Raw genomic sequence first — 13,096 nt, forward strand, 5'->3', positions numbered from 1 at the left:
TGAGAAATTCCTGGTCATGTGGTTGGATGGAATTGGTCCCAGTCTCAGCCAATGGAGGGCTCCTACTCCTCAGCCATAGTGATTGGTTTAGTGGTGGGCAGGTGACTCAAGTTAGACCATCAGTTCCCCAATATGTGGAGGTGAGAAATGATGGGAAATAAATTGTGCCCTGGTGCCAGTGTGCGAACACTAAATTAAGCTCAGTCTAAAGGAATCTTGCTGGGATAGCCTGTTTAGTTGAGTTATTACCTTGCACCCTGTTTTGGGGTAGCATATTAGCAGGGAAAAGGCTAATAGAGTTTTGCCAAGAGAATGCACTGGTCATAGCAAACACCCTCTTCTAACAACACAAGAGAAGACTCTACACATGGACATCAACAGATGGTCAATAATGAAATCAGATTGATTATGTTCTTTGCAGCCAAAGCTGGAGAAGCTCTATACAGTCAGCAAAAACAAGACTGGGAGCTGACTGTGGCTCAGATCATGAAGTCCTTATTGCCAAATTCAGACTTAAATGGAAGAAAGTAGGGAAAACCACTAGACCATTCAGGTATGACCTAAATAAAATCCCTTACGATTATACAGTAGAAGTGAGAAATAGATTTAAGGGCCTAGATCTGATAGACAGAGTGCCTGATGAACTATGGACAGAGGTTTGTAACATTGTACAGGAGGCAGTGATCAAGACCATCCCCAAGAAAAAGAAATGCAAAAAGGTAAAATGCTTGTCTGAGGAGCCCTTACAAATAGCTGTGAAAAGAAGAGAAGTGAAAGGCAAAGGAGAAAAGGAAAGATATACCCATTTGAATGCAGAGTTCCAAAGAACAGCAAGGAGAGATAAGAAAGCCTTCCTCAGTGATCAATGCAAAGAAATAGAAGAAAACAATAGAATGGGAAAGACTAGACATCTATTCAAGAATATTAGAGATACTAAGGGAGCATTTCATGCAAAGATGGGCTCAATAAAGAACAGAAATCGTGTGGACCTAACAGAAGCAGAAGATATTAAGAAGAGGTGGCAAGAATACACAGAAGGACTATACAAAAAAGATCATCACAATCCAGATAATCACAATGGTATGATCACTCACCTAGAGTTAGACATCCTGGAACGTGAAGTCAAGTGGGCCTTAGCAAGTATCACTACGAACAAAGCTAGTGGAAGTGATGGAATTCCAGTTGAGCTATTTCAAATCCCGAAAGATGATGCTGTGAAAGTGCTGCACTCAATATGCCCGAAAATGTGGAGAACTCAGCAGTGGCCACAGGACTGGAAAAGGTCAGTTTTCATTCCAATCCCAAAGAAAGGCAGTGCCAAAGAATGCTCAAACTATCGCACAATTGCACTCATCTCAACACACTAGCAAAATAATGCTCAAAATTCTCCAAGCCAGGCTTCAACAGTACGTGAACCGTGAACTTCCAGATGTTCAAGCTGGATTTAGAAAAGGCAGAGATCAAATTGCTAACATCCATCAGATCATCAAAAAAGCAAGAGAGTTCCAGAAAAACATCTACTTCTGTTTCACTGACTATGCCAAAGCCTTTGACTGTGTGGATCACAACAAACTGTGGAAAATTCTGAAAGAGATCAGAATACCAGACCACCGTATCTGCCTTCTGAGAAATCTGTATGCTGGTCAAGAAGCAACAATTAGAACTGGACATGGAACAACAGACTGGTTCCAAATCGGGAAAGGAGTATGTCAAGGCTGTATGTTGTCACCCTGCTTATTTACTTATATGCAGAGTACATCATGAGAAATGCCAGACTGGATGAAGCACAAGGTGGAATCAAGATTTCCGGGAGAAATATCAATAACCTCAGATATGCAGATCACACCACCCTTATGACAAAAATCAAAGAAGAACTAAAGAGCCACTTGATGAAAGTGAAAGAGGAGAGTGAAAAAGTTGGCTTAAAACTCAACATTCAGAATACTAAGATCATGGCATCCGGTCCCATCACTTCATGGCAAATAGATGGGGAAACAATGGAAACAGTGACAGACTTTATTTTCTTGGGCTCCAAAGTCACTGCAGATGGTAACTGCAACCAAGAAATTAAAATTTCTTCCAAGCTTGCTCCTTGGAAGAAAAGCTATGACAAACTTAGACAGCATATTGAAAAGCAGAGACATTACTTTGCCAACAAAGGTCTGTCTAGTCAAAGCTTTGGTTTTTCCAGTAGTCATGTATGGATGTAAGAGTTGGACTATAAAGAAAGCTGAGTGCCGAAGAATCGATGCTTTTGAACTGTGGTGTTGGAGAAGACTCCTGAGAGTCCCTTGGACAGCAGGGAGATCCGACCAGTCCATCCTAAAGGAAATCAGTCCTGAATATTGATTGGAAGGACTGATGCCAAAGCTGAAACTCCAATACTTTGGCCACCTGATGCAAAGAACTGACCCACTGGAAAAGACCTTGATGCTGGGAAAGACTGAAGACAAGAGGAGAAGGGGATGACAGAGGATGAGTTGGTTGGATGGCATCACCGACTCAATGGACATGAGTTTGAGTAAGCTCCAGGAGTTGGTGATGGACAGGGAGGCCTGGCATGCTGCAGTCCATGGGATTGCAAAGAGTTGGACACGACTGAGTGACTGAACTGAACTGATTAGGGTTGTTGTTGTTCAGTTGCTAAGTTGTATCAGACCCCATGGACTGTAGCCCACCAGGCTACAAGGGTCCATGTAATTAGTCCATGGGATTTTCCAGTCAAGAATACTGGAATGGATTGCCATTTCCCTCTCCAGGGGATCTTCCTGACCCAGGGATCAAACCCAAGTCTCCTGCACTGCAGGCAGATTCTTTACTTTCTGAGCCACCAGGGAAGTCTGTACTTCCCTGTACAGGAAATACTATAGATTATAATTGAATGTCATATGCAACTGTTTAGTGCTTTGGTCATGCACATATTTCTTCATTGTGGCTCATTGGACAAGATGCTGTATCTCAAATAATATAACATTCCTCTTTTAAATCTACCCTTTTGCCTTGTTTTTAACTTAATGTAGGATTCATCTTGCTTCACCAGAAAATTTTTTTCGAGTGTCAAATGATTAAATGACTATTTGAATAAAAGAGGCCCTTCTAAATCAAGTTACCTTGAATTAGAAGAGATAAGAATCAAATAGAATTGAGCTAGTTGAAACAAAACATCTTCAATGTAAGGTCAAAAGAACTGTTTTGGATATCTTTTCATCACCAGTGATGAAAAGAAAACACGATTTAAAGACAGTTGTGTGTTAGGGAATATCATTCAACATCATGATCCATACAAAATTATTAATGCTACAAACATCATGACCCCAGAAAATGTAAGGGTTTTAGAATAAGGATGGACGAAAGACTGACATTTTAGGGAACAATTATGAGGCACTTATATATTATTCTGTTTAAGATTTATGTATTTATTTTTGGCTGAGCTGTCTTTGCTGCTGTGCAAGGTCCCCAGCGGTGGCAAGTGGGGGCCACTCTGTTGCAGTGTATGGACTTCTCATTGCAGTGCCCACCTCCCCTCCCCATTGTGGAGCACAGGGTCCAGGTACAAGGGCTCAGTAGTTGTGGTTCACGGGCCTAGCTGCCATTCAGCATGTGGGATCCTACCAGAGCCGGGATCGAACCCTTGTCTCCTGCATTGGCAGATGAATTCCCAACCACTGGACCACTCGAGAAGCCCTATATACCCTTACATGATTGTCAATGAATATGGCGTTGAAGAGAAAAAAGTACTAAGCCTGCAACTGGAGTTTTTCAAGATGACTATCCTTATCTCAACCATCTGACTATCTCCATCCCTGCATGTTTATCTTGTTCATTTATGAGTTGGCAGTGTTTGTATTCCATTGTGTCTGTCCAATTTGTCTATAAATGTGACTAAGCGTCAGCCTGTCTGCCTTGGACTGTAAATTGTTAAAGAGAAGAGGCAAGGCTTAGCTAATTCGCTCTGTGAATCATTGAGCCCAGCATAGCACCACATGCAATTAGAGATTTTATAAACGTGTTTATTATGGCCCTTGGAAGGAGGCTTAGTCCCATTTATTGCCTTCTTGATCCTGCCGGCATGTCTCAAGAGAGTGGGGAAAGTCGGCTTGATTTGCACTGTCAGCCTGGAAGCAAATGCTGAATGTGATGCCATATCACTGAGGCCTCTCAATGATATCTGCTGGTGAAAGTCTGTGTAGTATAATAAACACATTTGGCCTTTATCCCCAGGTTCATGGCACAGAGAACTTAAAACCTTTGGAATTTCATGAATGATTGGGGTATCTTTTGTTATCCCTAGGAGCCCATTTTGAGCGCACCTGAGCTAATGAGGGGTCTTAGGGTGGGGTTCCTAGATGGAGCTTGGTCACCAGAAAGATCAAATTATTAGAGAGTTGGGATTTTCAGCTGATCTTTTTGCCTTTTCAAACTGCTCATGGGGTTCTCAACGCAAGAGTACTGGAGTGGTTTGCCATTTCCTCCTCCAGATTTTGTTTTCTTGGGCTGCAAAATCACTGTGGATGATGACTGCAGCCATGAAATTAAAAGATGCTTGCTCCTTGGAAGGAAAACTATGGCAAACCTAGACAGCATATTAAAAAGAAGAGACATCACTTTGCCAACAAAGGTCTGTATAGTCAAAGCTATGGTTTTTCTGGTAGTCATGTATGGATGTGAGACTTGAACCATAAAGAAGGCTGAGCGCTGAAGAACTGATGCTTTTAAACTGTGGTGCTGGAGAAGGAAGACTCCTGAGAGTCCCTTGGACTGCAAGGAGATCAAACCAGTCAATCCTAAAGGAAATCAACCCTGATTATTCACTGGAAGGACTGATACTGAAGCTGAAGCTCCAATACCTTGGCCACCTGATGTGAAGAGCCAACTCATTGGAAAAGACCCTGATGCTGGGAAAGATTAAAGGCAAAAGAGAAGGGGGCAGCAGAGGATGAGATGGTTAGATAGCATCACCGACTCAACAGACATGAAATTGAGCAAACTCTGGAAGATAGTGAAGGACAGGGGATCCTGGTGTGCTGCAGTCCATGGAGTTGCAAAGAGCCGGACATGACTTAGTGACTGAACAACAACAACCACTGATCTTTGGGGAAGTGGGTGGGACTGGAGATTAAGCTCTATAAAAATTCTTGAACAAGATTTGATGAGCTTCTGGATTGGTGAACATATCTGTGTGCTCAGAAGCTCCTGTGCTCAGGACTCTTCTAGACCTTTCTCTCTGTACCTCTTCATCTAGCTGTACATCTGTATCTTTACTATATCCTTTATAATAAACTGGTAAATATAAATAAACGTATCTCTGAACTTTGTGAGCTATTCTAGCAAATTATCTGTCCAGAGGAGGGGATCACGGGAACCCCAATATATAACCAGTTGGTCAGAAGTACAAGTGACCATGTGGACTTGCAATTGGCATCTGAAGTGGAGGCAGTCTTGTGGGACTGAGCCCTTAACCTGTGGCATCTGATGTTATTTCCAGGTAGACGGTGTCAGAATTATGTTCAATTTGTGGGACCTCCAGTCAGGGTCTACTGAAAATTGAAGAGTTGGATGGTCGTATTGGAAAACATTCCAGTCTGAAATGTTATGTTTTCACTTTTTTTTTTTTGCCATGCTGGGTGTCATGTGGGATCTTAGTTCCCCAACCAGGGATCAAACTTGTGCACCCTGCATTGGGAGAGTGGAGTCTGAACCACCAGATGGCCAGTGAAATTCCTCAATAGCAATTTTTTATTGTCACAGGTTGGATGGGGGCGATACTACTGGCTTAGCTGTTAAAGGCCAGGGATGCTGCTAAATATACTAAAGTAAGCAGGAAAGTCCCCCCGCCTCCCAGCAATGTTTTCAGTCCAAAATCTCAATGGTGCTTGCATAGTACTGGTTATATTTTCTAGGAGGATTGGCCCTTTTATCGTTACATAGTATCTTTTTTTATTCCTGGTAACTTTGCTTACTTTGAAGTCTGCTCAGTCAAAAATTAATAGAACTCCTGCTTTCTTTTGATTAGTGTTAGCATGGTATGTTTTCTCTATCCATTTACTTTTAATCTATATTTGTGTATGTACTTAAGGTGAGTCTCTTGTAGACAACACACAGTTGGGCTGTGTTCTTTGACGCACTCCAGCAATGGCACCCCACTCCAGTACTTTTGCCTGGAAAATCCCATGGACGGAGAAGCCTGGTAGGCTGCAGTCCATGGGGTCGCTAGAGTCGGACACAACTGAAGCGACTTAGCAGCAGCAGCAGCAGCAACAGTCTCTTTGAGTTGGTTGGTGCATTTGGAGCTTTGACATTCCAAGTGATTATCTGATATGGTTGGATTAATATTTACCCTATTTGTTACTATTTCCAATTTGTTGCTTCTGTTCTTTATTTCTTGTCTTCCACACCTTCTCTGCCTTTTGGTTTCAGTCAAGCATTTTTTATTTCATTTTCTCTTTCTTAGCATATCAGTTATACTGCTTTTTTTTTTACTCTTTTTAGCAGCTGCCCTAGGGTTCGCAATATACATTTACGACTAATCCAAGTCTGCTTTCACATAACACTATACCACTTCATAGGTAGTGAGAATACCTTCTATTAATAATAATAAAGTAACCTAATCCCTTTCTCCTTCCTCATGTCATTGATGTCATTAATTTCACTTACATATAATTATACATAAGTGTATATGTAATATACAATATGTAAAGAAGCATGTATGATCAAATACATTGTTGCTATTATCATTTTGAACAAACTGTATGTTAAATAAAGAAAAGTAAATTCTTATTTTGTCTTCACTTACTCCTTTTTTTTAATATGCTCTTCCTTTCTAAATATAGACCCAAGTTTCTAACCTATATTATTTTCCTTCTCTCTAAAGAACTTCTTTTTTAACATTTTTTGCAAAGGAGGTCTACTGGCAACAAATTCCCTCAATTTTTGTTTGTCTGAGAAGATTTTTTTGAAGAATTATTTCCCATGATACAGAACTTTAGGTTGGTGAGTTTTTCTCTCAGCACTTTAAATATTTCATTCCATTCTCTTCTTGCTTGCATGGTTTATGAGGATAAGTTGTATGTAAGTCTTTTTTTAAAAAATATTTATTTAGCCATAGTGGATCTTAGTTTCGGTGTGTGGGATCTAGTTCCCTAACCAGGGATCAAACCTGGGCCCCCTGCATTGGGAGAGCAGAGTCTTAGATGCTGGAACACCAGGGAAGTACCTGGATATGTCTTAACCTTGTTCTTCTATATGTAAGTTGGGTTTTTTTTTTTTTACCCACCTCTGGCTTCTTTCAGAATTTTTTCCTTGATCTTTCTGAGCTTTGAAAATGATATGCAGAGGTGTAGTTTGCAGACATTTATCCTGCTTGGTGTCCTCTGAGATTCCTGTTACCTGTGTTTTGGTGTCTGACATTAGTTTAGGGAAATTCTAAGTCCTTATTGTTTAAGATATTTATTCTGTTCCTTTCTCTATTTCTTCTCCTTCTGGCATTCTCAATATGCATATGTAACACCTCTTGCACTTGACCCACAGTCCTTGTACAGGGTTGGCTAAAAGTTTGTTTGGCTTTTTTTCCCATTTGATGTAACGGAAAAGCCAGAATGAAAATTTTGGCCAACCCAGTATAATCTACTCTGGTTTTTTAGCCTTTGTTTTCTTTGCTTTTCAGTTTTAGACTCTACTGTGATAGCCTCTAACTCTCTCCTCAGCTATGTCCAGTCTACTAATAAGCTCATCAAAGTCTGTCTTTACGTTTATTGTAGTGTTCTTTAGCAATTTGGGTGTTCTTTCTTAGGATTTCCATCTCTCTGTTTACACTGTCCATCTGTTCTTGCATGTTATCTACTTTATCCATTAGAGCCTTTACCATATATATATTTTTTTATTTTACTTTTTGGCCACACACCCCAGCAGGTGGAACCTTAGTTCCCCAACCCGGATTGAACTGGCGTCCCCTGCATTAGAAGGCGGAATCTTAACCACTAGACTACTACCAAGGAATTCTAGAGCCTTTACCACATGAATCATAGTTGTTTTACAGTCCCCCAGTCTGATAATTCCAACATCTCTGTCATGCCTGGTTCTGTTGCTGGCTTTGTATCTTCAAATTGTTTTTTGCCTCTTGATACGCCATGTAATTTTTTTCTGATAGTCAGTCATGATGTACGAGGTACCTGTAGTACAATGATGGTGAGGTGTGGGGAAGGGGAAGCCGTCTATAGCCCTATGATTAGGTCGCAGTCTTTTAGTGAGCCTGTGCCTCTGGATTGAGAACTTCACGTGTTTTGAACTTCAAAAGTGTTTCTCAGTTTTTTCTCCCACCTCTTGCAGGATGGCTAGAATAGGTTGGAGTTGCCTGTTTCCCTTCTCCAAGTCACTTAGGCTCTGATGATATACCGGTGGGGTAGGCTCTGGTTAACTAGTTTGCCCTGAGGGCAGGCCTTGTTAAAAACAGTGTTCTGGCTATTTCAAAGTGGTTCCTTTTCCTACCTGAAGCCTGAGGAGATTCTTCTTGATATTTACTATGGGAAATTGTCTTGCTCCTGGAGGTAAATCTCATGATATTATGGGTCCCCCACCCACACCCCATGACTGGATTTCCCTGGAGTCTTAAATTCTCAGAATCAGTTATAGTTCAGGCACTGGTGCCCACTGGCCATTTCTCCTCCTGAGTCTCTGCTCTGGCGAACCAGTCTCATATTTTCCCGTCTGTCAAACTTGGAGGCAGTGGTTTGCTTTGTGCCCTCTCCTCTCATGTGGATTCAGAAAGAGTTATTGATTTTTCAGTCCCTTCAGCTTTTTGCTTGTCAACATTCAGAAAACTAAGATCATAGCATCTGGTCCCATCACTTCATGGCAAATACATGGGGAAACAGTGGAAATAGTGAGACACTTTATTTTGGGGGGCTCCAGAATCACTGCAGATGGTGACTGCAGACATGAAATTAAAAGATGCTTGCTCTTTAGAAGAAAAGCTATGACCAACCTAGACACCACATTAAAAAGCAGAGACATTACTTTGCCAACAAACGTCTGTCTGGTCAAAGCTATGGTTTTTCCAGTAGTCATGTATGGATGTGAGAGTTGGACTATAAAGAAAGCTGAGTGCCAAAGAATCGATGCTTTTGAACTGTGGTGCTGGAGAAGACTCTTGAGAGTCCCTTGGACAGCAGGGAGATCCAACAAAGCAATCCTAAATGAAATCAGAACTGAATATTCATTGGAAGGACTGATGCTAAAACTGAAGCTCCAATATTTTGGCCATGTGATGTGAAGAACTGACTCATTGGAAAAGACTCTGATGCCAGGAAAGGTTGAAGGTGGAAGGAGAAGGGGACGACAGAGGATGAGATGGTTGGATGGCATCACCGACTTGATGGACATGAGTTTGAGTAAGCTCCAGGAGCTGGTGATGGACAGGGAAGCCTGGCATGCTGCAGTCCATGGGGTTGCAAAGAGTCAGACATGGTTGAGCGACTGAACTGAACTGAGGTATAATAGAGTGGCAACTTTGAAGCTCCTTACTTGCAGACCTGGAAACCGGAAATTCCATTTATAATATTTTGATAGCTATCTTAGTGCTTAAATTGGCAACATCCGTTGAATCATAGAAAAGGCAAGAGAATTCCAGGAAAATATCTGCTTCATTGACTATTCTAAAGCCTTTGACTGTGTAGATCACAACAAACTGTGGAAAATTCTTAAAGAGATGGGAATACCAGACAACCTTACCTGCCTCTTGAGAAATCTGTATGCAGGTCAAGAAGCAAGTTAGAACCAGACATGGAAGAACAGACCAGTTCCAAACTAGGAAAGGAGTACATTAAAGCTATATAATGTCACCTTGTTCATTAAACTTATATGCAGAGTACATCATGAGAAAGGCCAGGCTGGATGAAGCACAAGCTGGAGTCAAGATTGCCAGGAGAAATATCAACAACCTCAGATATGCAGATGACACCACCCTTATGGCAGAAAGCAAAGAGGAACTAAAGAGCCTTTTGATGAAAGTGAAAGATGAGAGTGAAAAAGCCAGTTTAAAACTCAACATTTAAAATACTAAGATCATGGCATCCAGTCCCATCACTTCATGGCAAATAGATGGGGAAACAATGGAAACAGTGACAGACATTATTTTCTTGGGCTCCAAAATCACTGCAGCTGTTGACTGTAGCCATGAAATTAAAAGATGCTTGCTCCTTCGAAGAAAAGCTATGTCAAACCTAGACAGCATGTTAAAAAGTAGAGACATTACTTTGCCAACACAGGTCCATATAGTCAAAGCTTTGGTTTTTCCAGTAGTCATGTATGAATGTGACAGTTGGACCATAAAGCAGTCTGAGTGCCAAAGAATTGGTGCTTTTGAACTTGTGGTGTTGGAGATGATTCTTAAGAGTCCCTTGGACTGCAAGGAGATCAAACCAGTCAATCCTGAAGGAAATCAGCCCTGAATATTCATTGGAATGACTGATGCTAAAACTGAAATGCCAATACTTTGGCTACCTGTTGCAAAGAGCTGAGTCATTAGAAAAGACCCTGATGCTGGGAAAGATTAAAGACAGGAGGAGAAGGGGATGACAGAAGATGAGATGGTTGGATGGCATCACCGACTCAATGGACATAAATTTGAGCAAATTTCAACAGATGGTGAAGGACAGGTAAGCCTGGTGTGCTGCAGTCCATGGGGTCACAAAGAGTCAGACATGACTGAGCAACTGAACAACATCTTAGTATTCACATCTTATAGTTCTCTATGTTCTCACTTCATTTTTTAAATTATTTTATTAACATATCTTAGTTTAAAAGTCTTTTTATACCTTTTAATATTTGGAGAGGCAATGGCACCCCACTCCAGTACTCTTGCCTGGAAAATCCCATGGCGGAGGAGCCTGGTAGGCTGCAGTCCATGGGGTTGCTAAGAGTCGGCCACGACTGATCGACTTCACTTTCTCTTTTCACTTTCATGCATTGGAGAAGGAAATGGCAACCCACTCCAGTGTTCTTGCCTGGAGAATCCCAGGGACAGGGAAGCCTGGTGGGCTGCCGTCTGTGGGGTCACACAGAGTCAGACACGACTGAAGTGACTTAGCATAGCATAGCATTAGCATACAAAGTTTATATATTTGCATCCATGGATCTTGCCTCTGATAGCTTCCACATCTTTTATAATCCTAAACCTATTTCATGATACATCTGGAGTAAATAAAATATGCTTTCTCTTAGTTTAAAAAATATATATGTTAAATTTCTTGTTTGACTTTATTGTAGATTGGAGTATAAGATCTGTTTGGGTACTGTTCCCCAAACCCACATTCCCAAAGTTATCAGACAACTCCAGATTTTGAGTCCTGGATTGTCTTCAAACTTAAGAGCAAAGATGGATCAGATTTTTCCTAAGTTGCTAGTAAAAAGCATGAACTTGGAAACTAGAGACTTAGCTTCTGCACCCAGCTTTGCCTGCAGGTAGATGAGCACATTTGACTCTGAGACACAGCTTCTTCAATTCTAAAATGAGGAGCATGTATACGGTCATCTTGAAGAGTCCTTTATGGCTCAAGAATTCTGTAGCAAACCTTGAAGGACATACTATTTAAGTCCTGAATCTATAGGCCATAGTAAGACTCTTTTCATATTTTTTTTTTAAGATTCTTTTCAAACTATACCATTCCATGAAATAACTGTGAAATAAATGGGATGGGTGGGGGTAATTAAGTTAATTCATATATTAGGACCCACAAAATGGAGACCACTCCAGTGGCCCAGCCCAAATCACAAATCTAAACATAAAGTCAGTCAGGTATTTATGGGAAATACCTACCAAGAAAACCTAACATACACCAACTACAATCCTCTAGAATCCCAGGGACGGGGGAGCCTGGTGGGCTGCCTTCTATGGGGTCGCACAGAGTCGGACATGACTGAAGCGACGCAGCAGCAGCAGCAGCAGCAGCTCTAGTTTAGAAGCAGCTGTTTAGCTTACCCTTGAAAACAGGACCTGCTAGCCTTATGAGGAAATTCTCACCTTCTAGCCAGTCAGGTCCTGTTTCCACGGTGCTGCTTGTATTAATAACAGCTCTTATAAAATTCACTCTCACTCAAAATCCTTCTAGATGGTGCTCCACAGCTTATGAGGTCCTGTACTCCCCCAACCCATGGATTGCTTTCTCTTGAATTAGGGACATTGAACGTGTTACTAAATTGTCTTAGTTTTGTCATTTGACAGTAGCCAAAAGGTACACACCTTCAGTTATAAGTTCTGGGAATGTAACTAAAGTACAACATGGTGACCATAGTTAACAATACTATATTCTGTATTTGAAAGTTGGTAAGAGAGTCAGTCTTAAAAGTTCTCATCCAGAAAAAAAAGTAGCTATGTGAGATGATAACTAAACTTATTGTGATAATCATTTCATTATATATATGTGTGTGTGTGTGTGTGTGTGTATGGATCAAATCATAATGTTGTATACCTTAAACTAATATAGTATTACATGCCAATATCTCAAAACTGGAAAACATAAAATTAGAAATGGGGAGGAATTCTCTAGTGGTCCAGTGGTTAAGACATGCACTTCCCTTGCAGGGGGCACAGCTTTGATCCCCAGTTGGGGAACTAAGATCCTGCAAGTCAAGCGGCACAGTCAAAAAAAGGAAAAGAAATGGGAAACACTTTTTTTAAAACAAGTGTTTTTTTTTTTTAAACTCTGTTTAGCATGTTATTTTCTTTTGGTGGGTGTTCCTATTTAGTGCACTTATACAGAGCTTGCTATAAGTAAGCAAACCAAACTTCTCTTAAAACTTAGAAAGGCCAAGAAATACACAGCCAGAAAGAGCACACGGAATGAGACAGGTTTTGCAGTACGAGGGAAAGTTGTGCCCTAACACTCTGATCTGGATACGGCTCATCTTCAGTTGGTGAGTGACTATTGTTTTCATGCTCAGTGCTACCATTTCACACGAGTTTATTGCTGAAGACCTTAAACGAAACAGTCACCAGGACTTCCCTGGTGGTCCAGTGGCTAAGACTCTCTGCTCCCAGTGCAGGGGCCATGGTTTGGTCCCTGGTCAGGGAACTAGACCCCACATGCCACAGTGAAGATCA

The sequence above is a fragment of the Bos indicus x Bos taurus genome, chromosome 17, assembly GCF_003369695.1.
Source record: "Bos indicus x Bos taurus breed Angus x Brahman F1 hybrid chromosome 17, Bos_hybrid_MaternalHap_v2.0, whole genome shotgun sequence".
Lineage (NCBI taxonomy): Eukaryota > Metazoa > Chordata > Mammalia > Artiodactyla > Bovidae > Bos > Bos indicus x Bos taurus.